This window comes from Apodemus sylvaticus, chromosome 8 (assembly GCF_947179515.1).
Source record: "Apodemus sylvaticus chromosome 8, mApoSyl1.1, whole genome shotgun sequence".
In the NCBI taxonomy this organism is placed as follows: Eukaryota; Metazoa; Chordata; class Mammalia; order Rodentia; family Muridae; genus Apodemus; species Apodemus sylvaticus.
The window spans coordinates 3,082,523-3,107,304 of NC_067479.1; the positions used below are offsets into that span (position 1 = coordinate 3,082,523).

The window sequence follows — 24,782 nt, forward strand, 5'->3', positions numbered from 1 at the left end:
CTAACTGTGTCACTTGGCAGGGAAGAAATACGTAGGCTCATAAACTATCTTTAGCCCTTTTAAACAGGAATGTATATTTTTTCCCTCTCTCTCTAATAGTTGAAAGTAAAACACCTAAAAATGTAAATGCTTGGGGAATAGGAACTCATTTTGTGAATGTATTTCAGTTATGTTTAAAAATATTTTCCAGTTCCTTCCTCTTTGATGGGGGTCACTGCCCTCTCTCCTTGCCAGGGAAAGGGTGTGATCATGAGAGGCAGTAACACAACCAGCTAGAGTGGATGGTCCAGGGGTGGGTTGCTGGAAAGGAGATGTCACCAGCTGTCCTGAGCTCAGTCGCTGCCCCTTTAGCCTGCCTTGTCTCTGTTGGTACTGGGGCCGTCTTCATAGACACTGAGGTCCTCTGGGACTCATGGTTGCCATGTAGTAGTTAGAGGGACAACTGTCCAGTGGGACTGAGGGGAGGCAAGCTACTCTCTGTGGAAGGTAAAGGAGAGGCAGGGTCCGTGGCCTTCATGTGTGTTGAAGTATAGGAAAAAGACACCATTTGGAGGAGTGTCTGGAGATGCTTCCGCAGCACATCTTCCTGCCTGATGCTGTGAGTTAATTCTTGTGCTTGTCCCGGATGGAGATAATACTCCTGATTTGCAACTCGTTAGAATTATTGACTAAAATAGACACAGAGATTTGAATGATACAACCATAAACCACAGACACCACCAAAGCCAGGAGAGTCAAGGAAGGGTTCTCGGCCCACGGACGGAGCTTAGTCCTGCTAGATTTTAGACTTCTAGCCTACGAGAAAACACTTGATGAGTTGGTAAGAGATGGCTCGGGTGGGTATAGACACTTGCACTTGACCTGGATTGATCCTGTGCTGGGAGACCCTCCACATGCATGCCCACTCCAATGAAGAAATGTAGTAAAAGTGCATTTTTATTACTTTGAGCTATCACATTTGGAAACAAATGCAAAGATCAATATGATTAAAACTGGAAACTTTGTAGCAGCAATAATTTTCTAGAAGCTTTGGTGTTAGACTCTTCTTTCTTCTGTCTCTTATTAAGCACTCATTATTGGATTTAGAGCCACCATGATCCTGTGCAGCAAAGCAATATCCACAGGTTCTGGCTGTTCCCTTTTGGGAAAGGTTTTTTCAGGCAGTGGGGTTCATTTTTACCTTGTGATTAAAAGGTCCTGAGGAGAGAAGAGCATGTTGGTGGAAATGCTTTCACCTTAGCGTTAGGGAGGCTGAGGCAGGAGAATTGCAAGTCTGTCTGGACCTTCCCACCTCCCCATGCACTTCCCCTCCACAAAAGCTTTGGGATAGAGAGATGGCTCAGAGGTTAGGAACACTGGCTGTTCTTCTAGTAACTCTAGGGTCAATTCTTAACACCTACATGGGTTCTCACAACCATCTATCTATAACTCCAATTTCTGGGGATCTAATTTTCCCTTCTAGCCTCCTTGAGTACCAGGCATCTGTGTGGTTCACAGGCATTCATGTAGGCAAACATCCGTACATAAAGGGTATGTGTATGGGTGTGAAAATTAAACAGGAAACAGAATACCTGTCCTTCCTGCAGAGAGATTCAAGTTTGGTTCCCAGCACTAAAGTGGTAGCTCACAGCCATTATAGCTCCAGTTCTAGGGGACCCAACTGTTGTCTCTTCTGACTTCTATGGCACACATATATACATGCAGGCAACACACACACACATAAAATAATAAAAAGAAAAACCGTAGACAACAAAAGTACAGAGGTGGGGGTGCTGTAGAGGAATAGGTTCAAGGCGTGCCGCTGTGCACATGTGTAGGGTTGAGGCGTGCCGCTGTGTACGTGTATCTTCTCTTGGAATGGGAGTTGACAGTCTGCTGCTCTCCCATGTGCCTTCTCTACTTCCTTTGGAGGTGCTCTTTGTAGCTTAATTGTTTCAAAGCCTACTTCTAATGATGGTTCTTAAATGCTTTAACCTCCTTTCTAGCTCACCACTCACCAGGGGTAGTGGAAAAGAAAAGATATGGGGGAAGTGGACCTGTTTAGAAATTGTTCTTTGGAGCAAATACCATCTGGGCTGTCAGGAAATCAGCAGTTCAGTTCACAGGTCAGCAGCAGCAGCTCCATCCACTCACAAACACCTAAGGGGTACACGGGCAGGCCAGTGCATCAGTGTCAGGATAGCACACACCAATCAGCAGTGGGAGCATGGCCTAGCGGGGACAGCCAGCCCTCAGCTGAAACTGCACCAGTCAGCAGGAGGGATTTGGACCAGCAGGGGCAGTAGGAGAAGTTCTCAACTGTGCCTCTCTCAGCTAAGCAAAGATCAGCAAAGACTCAAGACCAACAAGCATTGCACAGCTAGCTCTACAAGCATGCCAAGGCCCTCTTCCAGTCCACTGAGTTCTATTTATACTCCTGCCAAACATAATATGTCCTCCCGTGTCTTGCCTTAGCACTAGAGTCTTTTTTAAAAGATTTATTTATTTATTATATGTAAGTACACTGTAGCTGTCTTCAGACACACCAGAAGAGGGCGTCTGATCTCATTACAGATGGTTGTGAGCCACCATGTGGTTGCTGGGATTTGAACTCAGGACCTTCGGAAGAGCAGTCAGTGCTCTTAACCGCTAAGCCATCTCTCCAGCCCCCAGCACTAGAGTCTTAACAAAACTCCATGTGAGTCTGTCTTAGCTGACATCACTCTGCCAATCAGCCCAAGTCCACTGAAGTGGTGAGAAACCATAGCACACCAGACATTTTTTGGTGCATTTCCCTCTGTGGAGTCCCAACAAAAGGAGCTCAACTACCGTGTGCGGCAGGCCAATACATATATGTTGTTAGTGCAGAATCCTTCATCATCTGTCCTTTCACGTGCTTGCTTTAGCAGTACATCTTTTCACCTATGTCTGCTTCAGTGAAATGTTCCTTCATGTGTTTGCCCCAACAAAACACCATCTGACACAATTGGCTTTCCAAAGAACCCTTAAGTTTCCTTTTCAGCTCTGGCCACATGTATAGAGCGCCTCCACTCTACATGGCTGTACTTTGTTAACTGATGAGTCAGACACCCATGGATAAAGGGTTCTGCAGGGCCCACCCTAGGTATTATTAATAGAATGACCAGCGTCCAGAAAAATCGTTAATGTTCTGTGTGGGTTACTGAACCAGTTTTCATCTTGTTTGCATAGAGGGATAAAGAGATCTTTGGTCTTGCTGATCACTTAGACATGCTTGGGGCATCCTGGGTGGAGCCGGAGCCAGGACATTTTCAGGTTTGTATCCTTCCTTTCTCCTCTGGTCGTCCACCATTTCTGCCTTGCCACTGTGTCTCCGCTTTCTGCTTGAGTGCAGAGGTTGGAAATGTTTTAAGGACTGCCTAAATTTTGTGGGATCCATGTACAATTTATGCTGTTAGCAGGTCTCTGTTATAATTTTTAGGTTGAATTTTGATGAGGAATTGCTTTATTCACATAATCTTTGTCTTAGTTACTCTCCTGTTGGCTATGAGGAGACACTGTGACCAAAGTAACTTATAGGAGGGTCTTACTTAGGGTTTTACTGCTGTGAACAGACACCATGATCAAGGCAACTCTTATAAAATACAACATTTAATTTGGGCTGGCTTACAGGGTCAGAGGTTCAGCCCATTATCATCAAGGTGGGAGCATGCAGCATCCAGACAGGCATGGTGTAGGAGGAGCTGAGAGTTCTACACCTTCATCTGAAGGCTGCCAGCAGAATACTGGCTTCCAGGCAGCTAGGATGAGGGTCTTAAAGCCCACACCCACAGTGACACACCTACTTGAACAAGGTCATACCTTCTAATAGTGCCATTCCTTGGGCTGAGCATATACAAGCCTTACCAAGGAGAAAGAGTTTATAGGAGCTTTAAATTCCAGAGGGTCGGAATCTATGTTCATCAAGGCAGGGAGCATGACAGCAGATAGGTAGGCATGGTGCTGGAATCGTGCTTCAGAGCTTATATTTCAATCCATAGGCATGGGGGGGGGGCAGAGACAGAGAGATAGACAGACAGGGACAGTTGAAGAGGGGAGACAGACAGGGAGGACAGAGAGGGAGAACTGACTGGGAAAATGGGTGGGCATATGTCATTGCAGGTGGGCATTTGAGGAAAATGACTGGGAAACCTCAAAGTCTACCTGCAATGACATACGGCCTCCAAACAAGAGCACACCCTCCTAGTTCTTTCCAAACATTTCCTCCAACTGGGGCCCAAGCATTCAAACCTCTGGGCCTATGAAGGCCATTTTCATCCAAACACCACAATCTCCATGTGCACATTTTCCTAAAATGTGTACATTTCTTATGTGATACCCCTTTGTTCCTCAGAAAACCAGTACTGAAGTAGTTTTGTTTTTTATTTTCCACTCAAAGCTCAACAATATTGGTAGTTTTGTTGTTGTTGTTGATGATGATGATGTTCTTTTTTTGTGAGAAGGAAGATTGTAGGGAGTAGGGTCTTGCTATGTAGCCCAGGTTGGGCCTTGACCTCACAGTGCTGGAATTACAGCTGTGTGCCATCCTACTATTTCTGACTATAGCCCAGTTTAGGTTGCTATAATACCATTGCCTGGGAGATTAAACAAGCATCTATTTACTTTTTAATTGGATGTATGCATATCACAGTTGTCCTGGCCAGAAGTCTAAGATCAAAGTACCTATAGATCAGTGTCTGTAAAGGCTGGCTTTCTGGTTATATATGCCTCCTCTCATCATGGTAGCTTCACACGGTGGGACAGGGGACTGGGGAGGAAGGGTGGGAAGAGCTTAGAACAGGGAGGGGAAGAGAACACACACATACACAAACATTTCTTTCTCTCTCCCCCTTCCTGTCCCCCTCCCCTCCCCCCTTCTTCCCTCTTTGTATAGGAGTTCATGCCGCCCAGGATGACCTGAACTCTAGATCCTCCTGCTCCTGGCTTCTAAGTGCTGGAATTACAGGCATGTGCCTTATTCGGCCTTGTTCTTACAAGGGCTCCATCTTCATGACCTTGTCATTATCCAAATCCCTATCCAAGCCCATGACATCAGGGATTAGGGTTCAATACATGGATTTTTGAGCTGACCCAAGTATGACTGTGTTTTGTCATTAGACTTCCTGCACCAGAGGTAGACATTTCCGTGGTTCCTGTGTCACCTCTTAAAGGGTCCTGTGCCATTAGGAGGTGGATGCAGGAACTGCTTAAGCAAGAACATTCTAAATCTAAAGCATCTCAGAATCCAGAAATTTAAAACTTTCCATGGGTGGTCCAAGCAGCCTTTGGCCATCAAACTAGAGTGGTGGTCAGTGCCTTGAAAGGTGTTATAATGGGGAAATTGAGTCTATTGCCAAGAATGGGCTCCTGTTTCTGGTTTTGTTGAAATCTCTACTTGATGAAGGCTTAACAGAGATGAGCTGTTTCTCTGTGCTGCCGCCACAGCACCCTTGGTGAGTGGACAGTAACCCAGGGCATCAGTTTGCAGAGAACAGACTCTGCTTATTATAAGTATCAATCAGCTAAAGTGTTGGGTGTGCAGTTACACCTCCCCCCATTTTTCTTTGTAATACTTTTCCAAGTTTTAGTTTGTTGATAGTTAAAAATAAGACTCTTTAAGTGTTAAGACATGAAAAATATTTTCTTTTTGCCAAGAGTCTTAGTTATCAATACCGTTATTTACTACCCACAAGTAACAGGGGTTATCGTGTGAACTATAGGATAAAGACTTTAAGGTTTCTATTTTTGTATCAGTAAGTTTTATTCTCCTGTATTAATTGTTGTTTCCTAACTTTACTGCCTCTGTCCGCTAACCTACACCTAGTCCTGGAAGCTTCTAGTCTCTGTAAAATCTGTTCTAAGCCTAGAATTGTTTTCAGCCTCTTGAGATTTAGTGCTGAATAAGTTCACCCTTTCTTATTCTTTTTGACCTCTGGTTAGCTGGTTCAGCTCAGCGGTTCTGGCTCAAACTCCTCTCTAAGATGATGACTGATTCAATCTGGCTTCTCTTTATCAGTCTCTCCTGAGTTGCTCTTCTTGGCCTCATACTAACTTTGGCAGTCTGTTCTTATCTTCTGGTTCCTTCTTGTTCTCTGGCTCGCTCTGTCTTCACCTCTGTCTGGCTTGTTATCTCTTTGCAACCTGTCTCTGTACAACTCTCCTGGTAAAACTGACTTCTTTTTCTCTCTCTGTGCTCTCTTAAATAGCTTCTCTTTCATCTCCTCCCATGAGAGTTGGGCATATCCTATTCTGCCAAATATTTCTCTGAATCATCACTTTGTCTGCCATTCAATTAGAATCACTTTTAAATATGGGTACTTCCGTCTACAAACTTACTTTATGTCCGTTGTTTAGGATTAAAGGTGTGTACTAATGGTATGTTTATATTCCAGCCAGAGGGATTAAAGGTGTGTGGTAAGATTGAGCCACACCACAACTAGAAACAGGTTTTTTTTTTTCTTTTTAAGAAAATAACACAGTCTTGGGGTTTATAGGGTGATCAAATATCCCTGTAACAAGTGTTATATTGGAGACCTCCACATAATCACTATGTGTATAAAAATAATATCTAACTCAAGGAAGAAAAGTAATAGGTTTACTGGATCTATTTCACAAGTGCATGCTGTTTTTATATATAAAAATTAATCTGTGAAAGATATTTCCTAGGCTGGTAAGACAGTGGGTAAAGGTGCTTGCTGTTAAACCTGAGGACCAGAGTTCGATCCCCGTGATCCACTCAAAGGGAGAGAAATGGTTACTGCCAGTTGTCTTCTGACTGCCCCACAGATGCCATGGCACACTCCCCAATAAAGAAATGAAATTATTTTCCTGAAGGCCCTTCTCCATCCTGGATATGTAGCCAGATGCACTATTAGGGATTTTACTTAGGACTTCTCTGGAAAAGTGCTCGTGAATGGAATGAAGTCAGGCCAGCCTTTCGTCTTGCAGTTATTCAGAGAACAGAAACCGATGCCATGCTGCAGATGTGCGTGGCGTTCATTCCAGAGGTTAAGTTTTTCCTGGCACTGAAAAGTGGAAGAACTTGGATTAATCTGCTGACGTGCAGGGATTTCTCTGTGAACTTGGCCTTCCTCCCTGAATCTCTCTTCACATAATAAACTTGTGCATGGCTGCGTGTGTAAGTGCACTTTCCCGTGTGAGGGGCCCCAAACAGCACATGGGAAAACTGAAATCCTTTCTCAAGAAACACTGTGGAATGTGAATATGTCTTCCCCTTTTCAGAAGCCAGCTTTATGTTGACTTAATAGTGGTGGAAAAACAGTGTTTTCGGCTTAATAATTAGTCTGTTTCCCCATAAAGACAAGAAAATTTTGGGTTGAACAGATTTAAGGTAAAACAAGTGCATATTAGTCTGAGAGTCTGTTGTGTGGAATGCACTGTGAATGGTCATTTCCCACCAAGTAGCTTTACTGAGAACAATTGAAATACTTGAAGCTGCGCATACTTAAAATAAGTTGAACACCCACATATGTAAACTGCCATCGCATTAGAAGTACACATCCACAACCCCGGCCCGACTGCCCTTGGACCCATCTGTCACCTTCTATCTGCCTTCTCTGTCATCTCTAAGAAATCTCAGATCTACTTTCTGTCACTGTGAGTTTTTATAACCATGGGATGATGTGGTATGGATTCTGCTTTATCCTGTATCTTTCATTTAGAATGATGATTCTGAGGCCACCCATATTGTTGTATCTAACTGAAGTTTGCTTCCTTTTATTGATGGACCCATCATTTATTAATCACATTTCCAGTTGTTGGTTATTATAGATAAAGTTGCTTATGAATAGTTATAGGTCAAGTTCTGTTCAGAGAGGTACGGTGATCAGGCTCACAAGCCACTGCCTTTACCACATCTCATTTGCCATGGTTTTACTGAAGTGATCTCCCTGCGAGTACCTACTCTGTCTGAGAAAACTGGGGGAAATCGGAGGAAGCGATTTAGGGTGCAGTTGTGTTTGACTAGTCATGGTGACTTCCTGATCCCAGGAAGCATGGAAGCCATGACCCCTCCTTCTGCTCCTCCCTCCACTGTCCTTCTGGGATTGAGTTGCAGAACTTCTTATGGGCTTTATCTTTGGCTTCCAGGGATGTGGTCTGGCTGTGATTGTGGGATGTGTTGGATGTCCTAAGCTGTTAAAAAACATTTATCCTAGCCTGCATTTCCCCTAGCTTGAGGATCCTCAAACAATCCACTAGATGGAGCATCTTGAATATATTTTGTGATTAGAGGATGGAAGAGAATCCCTGCATCTGAGCCATATTGAGGACCCTTGAGCTTGGCCAGACATTTGATCTATCACCCTTCTAGTAACATAAAATGTTCCTTTTACTTAGCATGTTAATACAGAGGTTTCTAGGATGCTTGACTGAAGAATCATGTGGAGAGAAGCCTAATCTGGAAGTCTGTGGCTACACGACCGACATCCTAGTGCAGACACTCAGCCACTCAGCCATGTCTGGAACCTTGCAGCCCTCATTTGTGACATGGCTGTACTACGCAGTGGACAGAATGTACTTTATATAAACCGTAGGATGGTGGGTCTTCTGTGCCATCCCACCAGGCCACTATTGACGAACAGTGACACAACGGAAATCACAGTCACAGCCAGTGCCTGTGGAGTAAAGAATCCCTTGCTTTGCAGGACCGGAGCATGCTGGGTTCCGTCGGTCTGGTTGCCTCCTAGGTGTGGACTTTTGGAGAAGCTCGGCTACAGCATGATCCTTCCCCTTCAGGCTTGTTTTAGAGCCAGGATGGAACCTGCACGGATACTGGATGACCCGACCTGCAGGAAACAGGATGCATGATATGCACTCTTCCAGGTTTAGTTCCCAGTCAGTGGAGGAAAGCACGGGTGTACACGTATGTCTGGCTTTTGTGTTCAGATACTGCCAAGCATCCCGTGTCCTCTTGCATTTACCTCTTATATCAAGGCCGATGACTTGAGCTGCCGGGAGCTCATTTGTTCCCCAGAGCCAGTGACATTTTAGATGGTTAGAATCTGCTGCTAAACATTTGATAACACGAGATGAGAACTTTTATTTTTAGGTAGTTTTATCTTTCTATGAGAAAATCCTATATGTAATTTTACCATTTCTAGATCTGTTTTTTTTTTCTTCTTTCTTTTAAATTAAGGAGACATCTTCTAAACTAAAGACGTTGTAACACAGGTTGACAGACTAGGGTTACCAAGTAAAAACGTTTTGTGTTTGAAGTCATAACTTTCAGAAATCCTGTTGGATTATGAAGATGTGGCATCTGCAATGAAAAAGCAACAGATGGCCAACCCCCTTTAATTTGTAGCATATAAATTAGTTATTTGTAGTTCTTCTTGTCTCTGTGGAAGAAAAGGCTTAGCTTCAGTCTCATCGTTTTCAAATAGGAGGGGATTTAAGGAATTTGGTATCTGAATGGATTTTACAATCATTTAAAAATTTATTTAACTTTATATCTTTTTGTGTGATGGTATCAGATCTCCTGGAACTGGAGTTAGAGACAGTTGTGAGCTGCCATGTGGTGCTGGGAATTGAACCCCGGGTCCTCTTGGAAGAGCAGCCAGGCCTCTTAACTACTGAACAATCTCTCCAGCGCCCCCTAGAGTTACTTTTAACAGCACATGATCCTATTGGCATGGCCTGCTCCACCTACTTAGCACAACACTTAACCGTCTTCCTGGTGCCTTCTAGCCAGTGACCCATTCTAGGGTCCCCGACGAGTTTAAAGAAGGAAATGCATTAATATCAAGATATTTCTTTGGTCCATAATGAGTTTGTTCAATCTCTTCATTATGAAATTAAGTCACATGTCTTCCCAGAAATGGCCTTGGTTTTTTTTATTTCTGGAAGTCGGAGGAATCTACCATTGAATTTACGGTGGTTCTCATTAAGAACAAGGGGACTGGTGCCTCAGCTTCCGTGTTGTGTTCTGAGTAGAGCATGAAGCAGATCCTTACAGCATGTGCTTACCCTGGCTGTACACGGACCACCTTTGCTATCCTAGTGGGGCTGGGGAGCCTGGGATGGGAGCAGCTGAGACTGGACAGTGTGGAACAGTGTTATGGATGTCCTCTAGGTCACCTAGTTAGAAGGGCAGGTCTAACTTGGGAGCTAGTGTAATTAAATAACAGCTGCAATTTCATATTTCCCTTCAGAATCCTGTCAGGGTAAGAGCCTTGTAATCATCACCTCTTCTTGTGTTGTCATTGTTAGTGTGATTTGTGTGATAGGTCAGAAAGCAGAAACTTAGGAGACCGAGGGTTCTTGTTCACACAGCGCATGTAAGCTGTGTGACTTGGGTCAAATTCGTTTTCTTCTTTACTGAGTCCTGTAGTTGGACCGGCAAGCAACCTGTGTTTTGTGGCTTAGTTGATTTTTGGGTAGTATTGAAACAGTACCATTTAAACTTACTTTTTCTTCACATACAAAATATATACTGGAATGTTTAAGAAAATAATTTTAAATCATAAAAGTGCCAAAATAATTTTAAAAATTAGTACTTTAAAAACACTAACTACAGAAAACAGCATGTTCTCTCTCTCTCTCTCTCTCTCTCTCTCTCTCTCTCTCTCTCTCTGTGTGTGTGTGTGTGTGTGTGTGTGTATGTGCACGCACGCATGTGCAGATACTACTAATACTCCTTTTGAAGAAGTTTTATATGGATTTTTGGGAACTCTTTTTAAAATATGAATGCTTTGAACTGTTGCAGGAAATATTAAAAAATGCCCCAGCACATTCCCGTACTAGTGCTGGCAGTCTACTAGTGGTGCCTTCTAGCTAGAGGCCACAGGGCCTCTGCTGGACCATCTCACTCGGGGGGTCCCTCTGCAGCCCTCTCTCCAGCAGGGGACCCCTCGTTCTTCTAGCTACCATACAATGCCCCACATTCCCCATGATCAGCCATCTCAACACCTAATTACCTGGTAGAATCAAGACTTTTAAAGCTTAATAGTTAACCAATTAGATTTATGTATCAATAAAATCACAATTTACAAGATGTCAGTAAATAATTTCAGAACCAATTGATAATGATAGAGCTTTACCCCAATTATTCTGATCTTTTGATAACACCATGTTGGCCTTCACTCTCCTTCCCTCTTCTCCTGCAACCTTGTTCCTGCAACCTTGAATCTTTGGTTAAATTTTAGTTTCCTCTTGATAAACTCGCTGTGGTAAGTATAGACTATTTTCATCATCAAGGACTGGGCAAGCAAATTCAAGATTCAGGTCATTTATAAAAGACACTGCTTGTCTTCGAATGGCTAGATCTTCAGGGTCTCTTACATTGAGGGTACTTGGTCACACCCAGGTTTGTTTCTAGTGATGTATGATATGTGTAGATACGTGTGACGCCAGTGGCTGGCCAGTCGGACTTGGCTGTTTGTGGTGCATATCACATGTCAAGGCATTTCCCTGAGGAAAAGGAAAAGCGTTTCTTATACGAGACAGAATTCTCCCAGCTTCATAATGATATCTCTCTCACTAAAGCTGGGACTCCTTCAGTCCGTTTTAAAGCAATCAAAACCACCTTTTATTCTATGTGTCTGTTTCTCTAATACATCATGCCTAAGTTCATCCTGGGAGTGGAGCCACCCACTGTGCTGTGATGGCTGGGTCCTGAGGCTCTGCCTGTCACGTGGTGTTCTCACAGACACAGTCATGTCATGCTTGGTCTTGCTTATTTAACCTAGAGTGTTTCATCTCACGGTGATACTGAAGTATAATGCATAAAGCCTGACATTCATTTCAGAGTTTGACTGTATGATCCATTGAATCTTAGTAAATCTGTGGGTGTCTGCAGTCATCACCCTGACCCAGTTTTAAGACATTTCTACTATTCTCAAAAGAGAAGCCTGTGGCATATTCTGTGTTTTCCTTTTTCCTGAGTTAGCACCTAAGAGTTGAAAAGCTGGCTCATCTGGGAACTGTTCTGAGGCATTGGCAAACTTCCCAAAAGTGGATCCAGCGGCAGTGTGCACATGTTCTACTGGTTATAAATCCTTTGCAACACTCAGTTTGGCAATCTTTATTTTTTGATCATTTATTTGGTGTGTGTGTGTGTGTGCGCGCACATGTGTGTGCATATGTGTGTGCATGCACTACAGTACACGTGTAGAGGTCATAGGACAACATCTGGGAATCACTTCTCTCCTTCCACTATGTGGGTTCCAGGGATTGAGTTCAGGCTGTCAGTAAGTGCTTGAACCTACTGAGCCCTTTTGCTAGCCCATCAATTTGGCCAGTCTTAAATTTGGTGCATCCTGATAGGTATGTGGTGAGACACCATCATAGTTTTGATTTGCATTTTGTTCCTGATGTCTAATGTTAAATATCTTCTCATGTGCTTTGCCGCTTGCTCTTGTGTGTCCCCTGGAGATCCATCTTTCCAGTCTGTATTTACAGCCAAGTGTAGTAGGCTACACTGACACAGAAGTGTTGCTGTACACAAAGGTGAAAGCTGTGGAGATACTAGAGGGAGCTGCTGAAGGAAGCAGCCAACAAGGCTCCACAGTGCACAGATGAGGAGGCTTCACTAAACCCCGGAGCTCACAGCACAGGCCCCATTAATCTAGGATCAGACCTGGATGTGGGTACCAGGCGGCTGGCGATGGTGGGTGTTCATGGGGTGTAGGGAGCCTGCTTGTAACATACCAACCTGCTTCAGCTGCTGCGTAGAAAGGAGCTGCTACACTGGGGTGACCTTGCAAGACCGAGGTCAGTAGAACTGCAAGGAAAGGAGCAGGCTTGCAGTCTCTGGAGTCTCCTAGGGAGCCAACTGGTGAGACAGAGGTGTGGGTTTCCAAGTCCCAGCCCAGCATCCCTGCCATGGTTTGTATGTCCTTGGCCCAGGGAGTGGCACTATTAGGAGGTGTGGCCTTTTGGAGTAGGTGTGTCACTGTAGGCATGGGCTTAAGACCCTCATCCTAGGTGTCTGGAAGTCAGTCTTCCACTAGCAGCCTTCAGAACTCTCAGCTCCTCCTGCACCATGCCTGCCTGGATGCTGCCATGTCCCCACCTTGATACTGGACTGAACCTCTGAACCTGTAAGCCAGCCCCAATTAAATGTTTTTCTCTATAAGACTTGCTTTGGTCATCGATGTGGTGTCTGTTCACAGCAGTAAAACCCTAAGACAGTCCCCAGGCTAAGTAGAGGGTGGGGCCAGAGCCAAGGCCCAGCACCATCTCCAGCCTTCTTACTCCTTTCCATCTCAGAATTTTGACCCATCCTTCCAAACATAGTGGATCTTCCATATAACAAAAAACTTTTGTGTCTCAGAATGTATCTGTCTATACTGGGGAGTGAAGATGTTCAACAACTCCTTGATGGACACTCAGTCACCCTGTGACCCCTGTGACCCCTGTGACCCCAGTCACCCTGTGACCCCTGTCACACCTGTGACCTAGTCAGCCCTCTGACCCCTGTGACCCCAGTTACCCCTATGACCCCTGTCTCCCCACTTACCCTATGACCCCTGTGATCTTAGTCACCCCCTGCCATCCCACTCACCTGTCACTCCTGTGACCCCTATGACCCCTGTCACTCCTGTCACCTCACCCTGTGACCCCTGTGACCCTGGTCACCTCTGTTAACCTTGTCACCTCTATGACCCCTGTGACCCTAGTCACCACTGTCACCCCATCACCCCTGTCTTACCTTTGTTACCCTGTCACCCCAGTCACCCCTGATACCTGTTACCCTGTCACCCCTGTCACTCCCATCACCTGTGTCACCCTGTCACCCCATCACTCTTATCACCCTTGTCATCTTTGTTACTCTGTCATCCCTGTTATCCCGTCACCTCTGTTACCCCATCACCTCTGTTACCCTGTCACCCCAGTTACCCTGTCACCCCCATCACCTCTGTTACCCAGTCACCACAGTCACCCCGTCACCCCCTGTCACGTATTACCTTGTCACCCCGTTACCCGTGTCACCCTGTCACCTCTGTTACCCTGTCATCCCTGTTACCCCATCACCCCTGTCATCTGTCACCCTGTCACCTCCATTACCCCGTCACCTCTGTTACCCTGCCACCATAGTCATCCCTTGTCACCTCTGTCACCCCATCACCCTGTCAGTTCTGTTACACCTGTCACCTCTGTTACCCTGTCACCCCATCACCCCTGTTACACCTGTTACCTCTGCTACCCTTTCACCCCCATCACCCCTGTTACCCCATCACTCCTGTTACCTATGTCACCTCTGTTATCCTGTTACCCTGTCACCCCTGTCACCTCTGTTACACTGTCATCCCAGTGACCCCAGTCACCAGCTCTCTGCTCATGGTATGTGTCTTTGGGAGAGAGGCCTATCATTTTGCACTTTGTTAATTAGTCTTTGACTTTCAGTTTTGCCTCCGTATTCTGTTGCACAAAGTCTAATTTGTAGACTTCAGTGCTAAAGGTGCTTACATAAACTAAGAGTGTCTCAGTGTTCTATTGCTGTGAAGAGACACTGTGACCACAGAAACTTTCTAAAATAATTTTTTATAAGATCTATTTATTTTGGGCTGAAGAGATGGCTCAGGGGTTAAGAGCACTGACTGCTCTTCCAGAGGTCCTGAGTTCAAGTCCCAGCAACCCCATAGTGGCTCTCAACCATCTGTAACGGGATCTAATGCCCTCTCCTGGTGTGTCTGAAGACAGTGACAGCGTATTCACATAAATAAAATAAATATATCTTTAAAAAAATCTATTTATTTTCTTTATACGAGTCTACTGCAGCTGTCTTCAGACACACCAGAAGGGAGTGTCAGATCCCATTACAGATGGCTGTGAGCCACCATGTGCTTGCTGGGATTTGAACTCTGGAAGAGCAGTCAATGCTCTTAACTGCTGAGCCATCTCTCCAGGCCTTGTGTCCTTTTCTTATGCTTTTCCTGTGTCACCCAGGGCTTCCCCGATCGTGATTCTTTATTTGGTGGTCTTCCGAAGGTCTGAATTCTTAGGTTTACCTGACAGTAGTTCCCAGCTACCTTGCTGGGCCTCAGAAACAGAAGCCCTGAAGAAGGAAGGCGTGCTGTGCCTGATGCTTGGGAGGTCGCACCGAGCACTCACTCCAGGCCACAGAGTGTCTTTTCTGCTTGGTTGAAGACTTAAGTCCCAAATGACTAAGTCCTGCCTTTATTTTTTTGTTTATTTACATATTATATTATTTTTTATTATTTGCACTATATATATATATAGGTTTTGGGGATTTGGTTTTTTCGAGACAGGGCTTCTCTGTATAGCCCTGGCTGCAGACCAGGCTGGCCTCAAACTCAGAAATCTGCCTGCCTCTGCCTCCCAAGTGCTGAAATCAAAGGCGTGCACCACCATCACCCAGCTAAGTCCTGCCTTTAATTCACTGAAAACATCATTTCCTTTGATGGGAGCATTCTTCTAAAACCTGGACCTCTGGGTAGCAGGGATAAGAAGCAACCCTTCTTGAGTGTTTTGCTACAGCAGTGGAGGGCATTCTCACCAGTGTCTTCCAGTTTGCAGAGACAGCTGCTTTAAAGCAAATACAGCATCATGTGAGGTAGGACTCTGCCTTCCAGAATATTTTTTCATAATTGTGTTCCGTTTCCTTCTACTGAGCCAGCTGTTACAGCTGTGTATCTGATTGCTGGAGACGGCCTTAATAATTGGTGCATTTAGTGGGATTTAAATGGCAGTCTGTGAACGGCTCTGGAAACAGTTCAGTGAGCTGTGACCACTCCCCCTTCTACCTTCTAGTGAAGTATATGGAGCTGAGTGATTGGAATGCTAAGTCACTATGAGGCACGTGTTATAAAGTAAAAGTCTCTATACACATTTACCAGGCCATAATCAAGATGTGTTTCTCAGTGCGACCCGTGGTTGACAGTACTTGGCAAGCTCCTGGTCTGAAGAGATGCTTGAACTTGTGTGTTCACCAACTCCTGATGCTTTCTCTGGGGTCAGCTTCTCAGTCTGAGTCCACACATGGTGTCCGTGGGCAGAGGCCATACCCCTTCAGTGGATCTGAGCATGAGGATGGGTTTCCATAGCAATCAAAGGCTGGCTACCATGGAGGGCATTGCCCATACAACTGAACTTCTTGAATTGGTAGAATTGAGATGAGACTTAATCTGAGCCCAGGACCTGACATAGTAAGACTCAGTTCCCACTACACAGAGTGGGCTTCTATTAGTGTTTCCTTAACATTTACCTTTAAAATTTACATTTCCTCACTGGCAACATGACTAGGCTAGCCTAAATATAGCAGGCTTTCTGACATGAGGAATTAAGAAAAAAAAAAATCTTTATTAATCTCTTTCCATCCCCTGACTTTTTCTCCAAACGGTATTTTTGTCTCGGATCATGAGAGTCTTGTGGTCAAAGCCAAGATGAATATCTTGTGGGAAAATGTCTGTAAAAGAAATTTCTTTGAATGAATTGGTATAAATGGCCAGGAACTTAGGTCTAGACTTTGCCTTCCATAATGAACGAGGCAGAGTTACTGATCGCACGAGAGGTTTTTGTTAAGTGGAGTGTAAATATTAAGGACAGTAGCGTTAACTGGCCCTTGATCAAGAAACAATCCTGCTGTTTTCTCCTGCACTGTCTTTTCCCCACAAGTACAGTTCCAGGAGTGCTAGGGTATCTGCTGTGTTAAAGAGGGGCACAGGGCACCCTCAAGAGCCGTGCAGCTTTGTGTCTGCCCTGCCTTGTTAACACCTTTGTCAGCTGCGGTTCTCACACATACCATGTAACTCAGTCCTTAAAGGCACCGTTCATAGCTTTTCAGTCTATTCATGCTTGCTTCTCCACTGATGCTCTGGACCTCTCTACTGTTACCCTCCAACCTACTTCTATGATAACCATCCATCTACTTTCTTTAAAAAAAAAATGAGCTGGGAGGTGGTGCACGCCTGTGATCCCAGCACTCTAAGAGGCGGACGCAGGCGAATTTCTGAGTTCAAGGCCAGCCTGGTCTACAGAGTGAGTTCCAGAACTGCTAGGGCTATACAGAGAAACCCTGTCTTGAAAAAACCAAATCGGAACCCCCCCCCCCAAAAAAAAGGTAAAGAGTTACTTTTTGGGCATATGTGAACTTATATGCCCATGTGTGCACTGCTGCAATGGAGGCAGAAGAAGGCATCTGATCCCTTGGAACCAGCGTGGCTGGAGGTTGTGAGCCACTGGAGGTTGACGCTGGGATCCAAGCTCTGATCCTCACGATCGAGCAGCTCTTACATAACCACTGGTGTATCTCTCCAGCCCCTGGTCTACTTTCTCTCTGTGTGGGCTTGTCTGTTCTGGAAATGAACTGATGAAATGTGCAGACCTTCCATGACTAGCTTCTTCTACTGGGCATGTTTTCAAAGGTTGTCTGTCAGTCTTTTATGTCTTTCCATGTCTGAGGAATATTCCATTCATACACCACCTTACTTGTCGGGTGATCGGTGGATGAACATTTGGGTTGTTGCTAGGAACAGTCGTAATTAAGTTTTTGTGTGGATGTGGCTTTCTACTCGAGTTGGATGTTTAATCAGGAGTGGCCTGGCTGGATCATATGGTAACTCTATTTAAAGAACTGCCATATTGATTCTGAAGAAATTGTGCTGTTTTATATTTCCATTGGCAGTATGCAAAACTCCCAGCTTTTTTTCTTTCTTTTTTTTTTTAACCTCCTCGGTGATACTTATTATATTTCTATTTAAAACTTACCTGTCAGTTGATGCTGAAATCATCTCATTGTGGTCTTGATTTGCATTTCCCCAGTGACTTCTCACCTGCATACCGGATATCTCTTTTTGGTCCTTTCTCATCTTAATCGGCTTGGATGGCATGATCTACAATTTGTCTACTCTTAGTTTCTCCTTAGATTGCTCTGCTTCTCTGACCTAGTTATATCCACTTACGTATCAGGAGATGTTTGAATGAAGTCATGCTAAAACAAAAAAACACAAAGCACAAAGCTGTGTTTTTCAACTGGCTCATATAGAAATGATTTTGAAAATCCCCCTGGGAGGCGGAGGCAGGAGGATCAGGGGTTCTGGGATAGCCTCAGACTGGGCTACATGAAACTTTATAATGAAACACGAAGGAGGGAGAGAGAAGGGGTGAAGAAACATGGACAGAGAGACAAAGAGAGAATGAATTATCGAAGCTCTGAACTGGTTTGTCTTTTTGAAAATAAAAGTTTGAAGGAGTTAGAGAAATGATCTAATTTTTTTCCTTTCTTTTTTTGGGGGGTTGGGGGAGTGGGACGGGGCAGGGCCTTTGTACATAGCCCAGGCTGGCCTTGAAGCGATGGTCCCTCTGCTTCAACCTCTCAGGGAATACTATCTTACCCAGGCAAGATGAAGTTTTGAGTTTCCATCAGCAAAGACACAGACTAGGCTAGACTAGTTCTTTTTGACTTCACTAGAAGCCCGAATAGAAGATGTGTATTTTGTCATTTGACTCTGCATACTGGATATCTTTTTTTCTCTCCTATGTTTCTGAGAGGTAACTGCTACCCTTCTTGTTCTCTATCTTGATGAATTTAAATGTTTTTGAAAGATATATGTATGCATATGTATTTATGTGTACTGTGTGCCTGCCCATATGACTGTGGAGTTCAGAAGAAGGCATTGGATCCCTGGAACTAGGGTTTACAGATGTTTGTGAGCCACCTTGTGGATGCTGGGAATTGAACCAGGGTCCTCCAGAAGAGCAGCTAGTGCTTCTAACCACTAAGGCCCCTCTCTGGCCACAATGTATAATGTTTTTTAAAGATGCTATGAACATATCTTATGACTGTTTTTAGTTTGGTTTGGTCTCACATTTTCTTATGAGCATGGTCACAGCATTTCTACACCACTGCAGCAACAGGGAAAGGCTCAGCTTCTAAAAGTAGCTGAAGTGGGTAGGATCTGAATGTCAGTCTGCGTCTCCATAGCAGGGCTTTCAGCGGCCAGGACTGTACGTGAACACACACCGTGTGGAGTGTGGGTGCATTGCTGTGTCTGTCATTCAAGTCCAGGGTGCTTTGCTGCCCCGGACCTTCTCAGACGTCTGAGAGGCTGATGGAGGGCACGATGCGGCGATGGCAGTGCAGTCGCTGGTGGTGCCGATTGCCTTTTGGCCCCTCGAGTTTATCCTGCTTCTCTGTTTTTCCTCTCTTCTCCTTATAGCTGGACTATTGGTGCTTCCTGCCTGACTTAGTCCTTTCTTTAGTCAGTCCCTGCCCCCTGGCACCCTGCTTCCAGGTGTTCAGAGAGGCACGGAAGCCAGCGGGTGAGCCTCTTACAGTTAACACTGGACCAGCATTTCTGCATTTATTAGTTTCTCTGTAAAGAGATGAGCTCCCTCAGTAGCCGTGAGTTTTGCTCTGCGACCTCTCATAACCGTAATTGAAGTCTGGCTGCTCTGGCGTCTCCCAAAGCAGAGGGTTAACGATCCACAGGGCTCTGTTGCCTCATTCTTTACAGCTCAGTGAACTGGGCTGAAGACATGTGTGAGTCAGAATTTGAAATCTCAGCTACCTTTTTTTCTCTGGGGCAATGCATGTTCAGAGGGCTATCCCCAGGAGGCCCGGACCTAGGGGGAATAGGAAATAAATATCATGACGCTTGTTTCTCCAGATTCTCTGCCCTTTGTGAGGGTTGAGGCACCGTGGGAGAGAGGGCTGGAGAAGACTAGTCACCCTCTTGGGCAGCTGTTCCAGAGAGAGATAGGACAGCCATAACCACTCAGTTTTCTTTGCTTGATTTTCCTCAGTATAACATGAAACAGGATCATCTTAGCCATGAACTTCAGTGATCTGGCCCCTCATGTAAGCAGAACCATGTGATCTCCTGTGTCTGGCTTATTTTACATAGCGCAGTGTCCTCAAGTTTAATGACTGTTGGACTGTGTTGACAGTTTTTCATTTAAAAATTTTATCTGTTTAAAAGACAGGATTTCAGGTATGACCTTTCCTTTTTTTTGTTTGTTTTTTTTTTTGTTTGTTTTTGGTTTTTTTTGGTTTTTTAGATTTGGTTTTTTCGAGACAGGGTTTCTCTGTGTAGCCCTGGCTGTCCTGGAACTCACTCTGTAGACCAGGCTGGCCTTGAACTCAGAAATCCGCCTGCCTCTGCCTCCCAGAGTGCTGGGATTACTGGTGTGTGCCACCACCGCCCAGCGACCTTTCCATTTTTAAATGCAGCAATACATTATATATATATAATATATATATAATATAAAATATTAAATATGCAATAAGCCTAAATCTTTGAGGCCTGTGTTCCTAAAACACACAATGCTAAGAGAGTTTACTCCTTTTTGAGACAGAGTCACTCTGTAGTCTGGGCTGGCATGATGATTGCTACACAGATCATGATGAGCTGGAACTTGTAGTTGTCCTCCTGCCTCTGTCTCCCAGATGCTGGGAATACAGTCAGTGCCTTACCTTTATTTCCTGTATTTAAAAGAAACCCTTTATATAGGGACTGGAGAGATGGCTCTGAGGTTAAACATACTGGCTGCCCTTCCAGAGGACCCAGGTTCAATTCTCAGCACCCACATGTGGCTCACAACTCTCTGTAACTCCCATCCCCAGGGATCCAATGTTTCTTCTTTCTGATGCACTTGTCTGGTATGCATGAGGCCCTGCATTTGATCCTCATGACTGGGAAAAAATGATACAAAATGAAAAAAAGACCCAACTCGTTATGCGTGGTAGGCACAGTGTCGTGTGGTAGATCAAGTGAACAGGACATGATAACGTCAGCCTATGTAAGGTTGCCTTGGTCCACAGGGTCAGTCAGAGGGGAAAGGAGACTATTACAGTGGTGTTTCAGTGGAGTGTCATGTCGGGTTGGAGTCCAGGCTCTATCTTGAGGTTTTGTGACTGTGGCTTGTCATCATGTAAGAGGAGCTTCATCTTTATTCCAGTTATTGTAAACCAGGAAGAGGGAATCCACCTCTCCCTCATCTCCAGAATAGTCCAGGGATCCAGTCTAGCAGAAGATGGCTCAGTTTGAAACATGTTAGCTTCAGTTTATACTTTCAGATTTCCTCTCAGGTTCTTTATCTAGATTTCCTGGGAGAGCAATAGGGAAATCTTGCCAGCGGATGATTTGACTTTTAGAAGACATTTAAAACAGACACTGGCAAGGGAGTGTTGCAGATGGGACCCATTGCTGCAGACTGATCAGCTTCAAGGGGGCTCCAAGCTTGGGACTTCATGCCTGCTGTGGGCCCCGGCTGCACCACAGCGCCTTCTGTGACCACTCAAGAGGCTAGCAGAGCTCAGCCTGGACAGACAAGTCCATAGGGCTTTCTGGTGGCTTGTTGGTCACAGAACGTCTTACCCTGCACAGCTTCTGAAGACCATTCAGCTCATCAGGGACGATAACTGCATTAAACCACAGGGCAAATCTTTGTGGCATGTAGAACAAGAGGTTCAGCTGTGCTCCAAAAACTTCTTGTTTACAGTTGCTTCTGCTGCCGATTCGAATCTGGCAGCTTATGGAGTGGACAGAGAAGGCCATCTGGGAATCAGGCTTCATTAAGTTGTTTAATTTCTTACTGGTATCAAAAGAAGGATTCACCTGACCTTCCTGTCAGCTCTCCCAGATGGGGCATAGGGATGAGCTGTCAGCATTGGACAGAAATGGAGTTCAGATGCTCTTGAGCTCAGTGCTGAAGTCCTTCTTAGCATGAGTCACATTATTAGGGTAGACATAGACTGTGGGTCATGTATGGACCGTTATATATTAGGAATGCTCTAGCGTGGGGACGTTTTTATGACCCTAGGAAGGTAAGCACTAGTCTCCACTCTCCCCTTCCTCACTTTTATCTCACTCATAGCTCAGGATGGTTCCAAATTCGTGTTTCTCCTGCCGCAGTCCCAGAGTGCTGGCATGAGTGGTCTTCCCAGGGTTAGTTACCATGCTCAGCTGTGTTTTCCATCTCTGCAGATTTGCTCATCTTGGCCATTTCATTTAAATGGAATTGTGCCATGTGACTTCTTTTATGACTGGCTTCTTTTACAGAGCCTGGTGTTTTTCAGATCCATTCACGTGGCCTGCATTAGAAAAATAGATAGATAGATAGATAGATAGATAGATATGCTCTGTGTGTGTGTGTGTGTGTGTGCACGCGCGCGCATACCTGTGGAAGCAAGCCAGAAGTGCAGAAGCGGGCATCAGATCCTTTGAATCTTGAGTTACTTTGAGCTGTCATGTAGGTGCTGGGAAGTGAACCTGGGTCCTCTTAAAGAGCTTCTAGTGTGCTTAACCACTAAGCCATCTCTCCAGCTCCTAAACCAGGCGTCAGCTTTCGTTGTTGGTAGAGGTTCTTGTTGTGTAACCCGCACCAGCCTGGAATTCATTATTTAAGATCAGGGTGATCTCAAATCCAGATCCCGCTGAGTCCTGGGATAAAAGACATTCATCATGCCTGACTATTAACATGGGGTTTAAGAGGAGAGTCAGTAGAACAAAGTGTACTAACAGTTTAAAATTTACTCATAATTTATGATCCATTATGAAGTAATCTTTGTGTTTTCAATCATAATCTTTGCATCTTCAGGAATCTCTTGTTTTTGTGCCTGGGATATCTAAAATTGATGAAAACAATAAATTAAAAATTTCTGGTACCACATAATGTGTAGTGGAAAGCAAACTAAATAGACTTTCCCCCTAAATTCTCAGGACAATTTACACCATAATTTACATGTTTGGTGTTTTAGAATCTCCAGTATTAAGTTTGTGTACATGAATTTCCATGTTGTTTGCTGTGTCTGTTGTAGTGGCTCATGGAGGCTTGGGTCTTCTGATGTCAGGTAATTATACAGTCTTGAGTCTTATAGTGTGTGTGGGTGTGTGGGTGTGTATGCACATGCCTGTACTGTATGTGTGCGCATTGTGTGTATGTGTGTCCCTGCCTATGCTGTACTGTGCTGTGTATGTGTGTACACTGTGTTGATGAGTGTATGTATACTGTCCTGCCTGTGTATATATGCTGTGCTCTGTGTGTACTGTCCTGTGTGTGTGTATGCTGTGCTCTGTGTGTACTGTCCCATGTGTGTGTGTGTGTGTGTGTGTATGCTGTGCTCTGTGTATACTGTCCTGTGTGTGTATGCTGTGCTCTGTGTGTATTGTCCTGTGTGTGTATGCTATGCTCTGTATGTACTGTCCTGTGTGTGTATATTCTGTGATATGTGTGTACTGTCCTGCATGTGTATATACTGTGCTGTGTGTATATGGTGTGCTGTGCTGTGTATGTGTGTGTGTGCATGTGCTATGCCGTGTGTATTATACTGTGTGTGCTATATGTGGGTGTGTGCAGTATTGGGCTGTGTATGTACATGAGTGTGTGTATGCATGTGTGCCTGGTTGAATGTGTGTGTGTGTGCTGTGTTTGTACTGTGTATGTATGTTTTGCTATGTGCGTGTGCTGTGTTGTGCTATATGTGTCATGTGTGTGGTGTGTGTGTGTGTGTGTGTATGTATGTGTACTCTGTATGTGTGTGTTGTGCTGTGTGTTTGTGTATATGTGTGTGTGCATGCATTCAAGCCTGGTTCAATGTATGGGTAACAGATGTAAGCACAGAGATCAGAGATTAAAGTTAAGGATCCTTCATCACTCGCCACTATAGTTATTGAAGAACAATTAATTGAATGCAGAGCTCACTGATTCTGGCTAGTCCAGCTAGGCAGCTGCTCCTTAGATCCCCTGTCTGCTCCCTAAGTGCTAGGATGCAGGTGGCCACTGTACAGCTTTTACATAGGTTCTGGGGCTCTGAACTCCTGTGCTTATGTTTCTGTGGCAAAGCCCTTCTGTCTTATGGAGCGCCCCTCGGCTCCTGGTCTTCCAGTGGAATCGTTGCTTGGTGTTGTGTGTCAGTCCAGATCCCACAGAGCCACCGTCCTTTGTGTGTGGTGTACCCTCACTGCTTTGGTTTTATGTGGCTATTTAGATGCATTTTCAGAGAGAGAGAGAGAGAGAGAGAGAGAGAGAGAGAGAGAGAATGAATAAAACAACACATCTAGTCATTTGGGGATCATATGACAGGACAATGAGTTATAGTTCCCCTTACTCCATACATGACTTTCTGTTACTTGCCTGCTACTCAATTGTTATAGTTCAGGATTGGTATTTCTTGGAATGGCAACCTTTTTCTAAGTATGCATTGTAAGTGGGAGGGCGTGCCCAACATTTAAACAGGGAAATGTATTCTCTCAACCAAGGACTTCTCTGTCACCCCTTCCCTAAGAGTCACGTGATTCACTGTGGTGTCACCGAATCTGTGGTGGAATGAGCCTGAATTTGCTGCAGATCAAAAATACTAACTAACGCTGGTTGTGAATGAGACCATAGCATATACCTGCCTTTGCAGACCACAGAGTGCTGCTTTAGGGACACAAGGCCAGCCAGACGGGGTAGCTCCCTGCCCATGTTCTTGTTCGTATCACTGGGTACTTTAAGCAGCATCTGCCTGATTAGCTACTCTAGTGAAGAGAAGAGGTGTGCAGAAGTCAAGACCCCATGCCACACATGCTCTGCTGCCAGCAGGCTGTTACCCATATGTGTAAAAGGTTGTCTGAAGTTGCTTACACGTGTTTCCATGGCAGCAGGCATCTCGGCATTCTCACCGTTTTTAGGCTATATTTCTTCCTTCCGTTGGCTTCTCTGTTTTCTTGTTGATGCAAGATTAAACAAGCAGCATATTTAGGTCATGGAAAGAGATGTTTGCTAATAGAGATGCTAGGCGAAGCACTCTGGGAGAGTGATTTCTTGCAGCAGACGAGAATCCTTTGTGCCTTCAGCAGCAGCAGCAGCATCTGCAG

The 24,782-nt window shown here is 44.8% G+C and overlaps 1 protein-coding gene across 5 annotated transcripts in view; it reads left to right on the forward strand.

Moving 5' to 3' along the window:
• The window catches only part of Dock9 (dedicator of cytokinesis 9), a 263,468-nt gene that overhangs the window by 38,333 nt on the left and 200,353 nt on the right, over window positions 1-24,782 (forward strand). The gene's annotated exons all lie outside the window — the stretch shown is intronic.